Source organism: Echinops telfairi, unplaced genomic scaffold, assembly GCF_000313985.2.
Source record: "Echinops telfairi isolate 266 unplaced genomic scaffold, ASM31398v2 ScPeMD7_16;HRSCAF=60, whole genome shotgun sequence".
In the NCBI taxonomy this organism is placed as follows: Eukaryota; Metazoa; Chordata; class Mammalia; order Afrosoricida; family Tenrecidae; genus Echinops; species Echinops telfairi.
In genome coordinates, this window is record NW_022103913.1 from 3449575 (window position 1) to 3454390 (window position 4816).

The window sequence follows — 4816 nt, forward strand, 5'->3', positions numbered from 1 at the left end:
TGATACGCTGGGTGCAAAATATACAATAAAATTCGTGGTACATTTTTTGAAAGATGTATTCTAATTTTATATTTTAAAATTTATAATAGCAATATGCCTGTAACAAAGCCAGTCCTTAGTACATTTAGTTCCAGCACTTTGGAAAGCCTCATCTTTGTCCTGGGAGTTCAATCGCCATGAGCTCTTACCCAAATGACGAAGACCTATGACGTCTGTGATCATGTATAGCTATAGAAGGGTTACATTTTCTTATTTGAAGAAGAAAACAGGCCAGATGTGTTCTATATGTGTAACAAGGCGAAACTTAAAAGTCTTTTATATTCTGGTTGGATGCTTCCTTAAAGTCACTCTCCCAGCAAGGTGTGGCAGAGAAAGTTTATGAAGATTGGTTTTCTTTCCTAGAGGTATGAGAAAAATTACGCTAAGCAACTGACTCCTAAGACATTAGATAGGGGAGGCATATTTCTCTTCGATAAGGGTCCGGCTGCAGTGAATAGCCTAGCCAGTAAAACGTATGTCCCCGACCACTCTGCCCCTTGCTTCCTGGAGTCGAAAGATGAATGAAGCCCTGTGCCACCTACAATGGCTGTGTTTCAAGGCTGGGGAAGGATGCTGAGACTGCCCAGTTGTCTGCATAGGGCACGTGGTAGCCCTGAATGCCCTTCATTCCCACCCTTGAAGCCTTCCCTTTCCACAAACTCAGCCTGGAAAAGAAAGTTGGGCTTCTCAGTGGATTCTGTGTATTTAGGTCTTCTCAAACCATCTGCCTTATGAGGTTCATCCGGTTCTAAATAAACAACTAAAGATTTAAACACCTTCTCAGACGGACAAGCAAGTACACCAGCAGGTACCCTTTTGCAGCAAAGGGCATTACTTGACGGGCCATAATCACTTTTCCCCTCAGGTCAGGAGCAGAAGGAGGGCTCCACAGTGATCAAACAAACCTTTGTGGCAGTGCTTTTGGTGGCGCTCCCTTCATGGTGATGTGGAAGAAGAAGGGAGGAAGAATGGTGCAGGCATGAAGAAAGAAGATGAGTACCGTTTTCCCACTGCTAAATTAACTCTCCTGAGACTACCCTGACCCCAGTCAGCACCTACGTCACCTATGTTTAGCTAGCTAGAGAGGCCTTTTCAGGATGGACCATCACTGCATGGATTACGATGTGGCTTCAAACCGACTGTGTATATTGACATAAAACCATTGCTTAACCATAATTCCACATTACCTTATACACTGAGCAAAACGGAGAAATATTTATGACACTTTGATCAGTACTGTGCATGTAGCGAAACAAATTGTGACTCATTTCTGTTGTGTGGTTTGCTATTTATTTAATTTCTGGACATTTGTTCTCTATTGTCTTGAACATGAAGTTCTGTATAAATAATATAACTATGCAGTTTTTGCTGAAAAACATATGAAACAATAAATTATTTGTAAGCATGTTGTTTAGGACTGCATTTATATGACTGTGTGTGTTCAGAAAGTATCCATCAGCAAGCTATTTATCTTTGCTAGTAAAATATGCTTCATTCTAATAAACATGAGGAAAAAGCCATATTTATCCTTTTGTAAAAATCAGCAGCAAAAGAGAGAAGTTCAAAGGCACCCTTAGTGATGTGCTTTATACAATATTAGTTCAATGAAAACAATCCATGAATTATTTGCAAATATATCTTATAAGAAAATAATTATATAACACAAGCTATAAAGCTTTTCCTTGTGCCTTTCTATTTTTCAGGGTATATGTGACCCCTGGGCTTCTGTAATAAAGCTTATTCAGAACCCTGGCTAGATGTGTGAATTTGCAGTACCTTTGTCTCGGGCCTAATGAGGGAGATCTGACCAAACATCCTATTTCTACATGGACTCCTTGACATTGTCTCCCTTTACCCCACTACCACCACTGTACCCTGCTCATTTTACTTGCTGTCCCTGTAGGTACATCAGTCCTGGATTTCATGTACTGAAAAATAGAAAAACATACTTTCAAGAGGGTGGCCTCCATCAACGTAACACCTCTAACATATACTCTAAAATTAACAAACAAGCAACACAGTACACACCAAAAGTACAAAAAAGGGGAAATCTACTGACAAAGTTGTCACTGTTCAAGTCAGATTTGTGCCTTTGATCGTCTACACTCCTCTCTTCCAAACACTCTGTTTAGTAGCCACCTTCCTCCTCTCCCTCAATTTTAGATAGGGGAGTTTTCGGGAGGCTTATTTCTTAAGTAGTTTCCACAAATTGATCTTGGGCTCCCACTGTCATCCATAGCCTTCTGTACGCCGGAGTCTCACAGTCTAGGCCCTGATACCGATCCCTCCTCCAACTTTGGATTATATGGATTCCCGCTCTTCGGTGACCGATGACGGCGTGTTTCTTCCATGTGGACTTAGTTGACATCTCACTTAAATGACTGCTCATTTGGAAACAAGCCTTTAAGACCCCAGATGCTATTTTATCTGATAGCCGGGCACCATCTGAATTCTTCACCACAGTTTGCGATGGCACTGGTATCTTCCGTGTTCCCTTCCTGAGGGTGAGTATCGAGCAGGGCTATGATGTAAGAACTAATTGCTATTAAGTTGGAGCTAGGATTTAGTGCGAGCCCCAAACCCATTTGTTTGTTTTTCTTTTAATTTGCAGTAACTTGGGAGTTAATACATGTAATATCATTCCATAGTTCAATCGCATCAGACAGAATTGTACAATTGCTACCATAAGCAGTCTTCAAAGATTATATCTTATATCTAAGTCAAGAAAATAATGGTTATCCTACTTTTTCCCCACGGATGCTATCTTAATTTGATCATTGTTTCCTTTTTGGGTTTGCTTTGGGGTTTTCTGTTTGACTATTGTCATTCCCAGAGTGTGGAGGTGTCAGGGGCCACGGGGTCCATTCTGACTCTTTGTCCCCGTGCACCACAGACAGAATCGGCCTGGTCCTGCGCCCGTGCTCACAGGCGTTCGGATACCTGAGCTCATGGTTGCGGCCACTGCGCCCATCCATCTCCTTGAGGCCTTCCTCGTTTTGCCACCCACTGCTTTAATAAGCAAGATGTCCTTCCCCAGGGACTGGTCTATCCTGACAACATGCCAAAAGGATGTAAGGCCAAATCTTGTCATCCTTGTTTGCAAAGAAAACTCTGGCCCTACTTCCAAGGCAGATCTTTCTGTCCTTTCAGTATTTTTTACCAGCACCACCATTCAAATGCAATGGTTCTTCTTTGTTCTTCCTTATAAGGTAGTGAACTTTCTCATGAGGTGACTGAAAAGACCATGAGTCAGGCTTGAGTCAGGTCCACTTTAGTCTTCAAAGCAACATCCTTGCTTTGCAATACTGTACTGTAAAGAGGCCTTGTGCAGTAGATGCTACCTAATGCAATGTGTCCTTTGATCTCTTGACTGATGCTTCTTGACATGAACATTGCTTGTGGATCCAAGCAAGATGAAATCCTTGACAACTTCAATCATGTCTTCGTTTATCATATGCTACTCATTGGTCTAGTTATGAAGATTTTGTTCTTCTTTACATTGAATTGTAATCCATACTGAAGGCTGCAATCCTTGACCCTCATCAGCAAGTGCTTTAAACCCTCACTTTCAGCAATCTGGGTTGTCTCATCTGCATATCGCAGGTCGTTAATAAGCCTTCCTCCCATCCTGATGCCAAATTCTTCTCCCCATGTAGAGCTCACTATAGTATAGATTAATCTATAGGTGTCAAAACATTAACGTAATATAATGAGTTGAACCTGTTACCATGTCCTAGGCACTGAGCTAAATGTCTTATACTCATTCATTGAATTCTCACATGATTATGAAGTAAGAACGATTTCTAACCTGATTTTACAAACGAGGAAACTGAGGTTTAGAGAGACCGAGTGCTTTGCTTAAGGTCACAATACTATATGATAATCTAAACCCAGCCCAGGTTTGATGATGCAAAAAGCAAGTAGCAATGGGAGGGAAAAGGAGGAGCGAAGAGCTCAGGGGACCAGCATGTTTTAAGTGGTGACTCCTGAGGCCCAGAATGACATTACAGGTTCATTCCTGCCAATGCTGGAGACCAAAAAAATGTGCTCCTTCAGCCAGCTACCTCTCTCTTAAGTGCATGGATGATCTCACACCCTTCAAAGTTATTGACCCTAGAGAAAGCTAATGTGATTTTGAAATAATTTTTTTCCTGGGAGGTTATCTTACGGTGACAGGTGCTTTTGAATTTGGGGCTTGGGTCATGCACACCCTCTTCCAGAGCCCTTTACATACTAGTCTCTGTGGAGCACAACCCACAACACACTTGCAGGTTCTGCTTTTACCTCATTTGTAAGGAATTTCTATGCTGCTCTTCCACAAGTTTGACTGACTAACTGTGCCGTCATCCAGCCACAGCATTGTGGGAAGTGTGGGGACAGCTTCAGGACAGAAAGAGCAGACTGGGCTCTAAGATGTCTCAACCCCAACCCCTGCCCTCTCCACCCCATCCCTGGCTTTCAGGGTGGCACCAGTGTCCTCTTTAAGGCTGTCTTAGGAGGGAGATGTGAACAGTCGTCAAGAACACTTGTAGAGGGCACCATGCGGTGCTGTGTCTTTACAGACGTCAGACGTCTCTGCAGAACCATTGATGGCTGAACCCCCAGGTCAGAGAAAAAAGGATTCTGGGTGTTTTTTAGAGATACTCTGGAATTCATATGACAAGCTCCATTTTGTTATGGCCTAGAATAAAGAGAAAACTTCATATTCACACTCGAATCTGACTCACGAGAAGGCAGTGACTCATTCTTGCAAGACAGCCCCTCCCAAGAATGATTC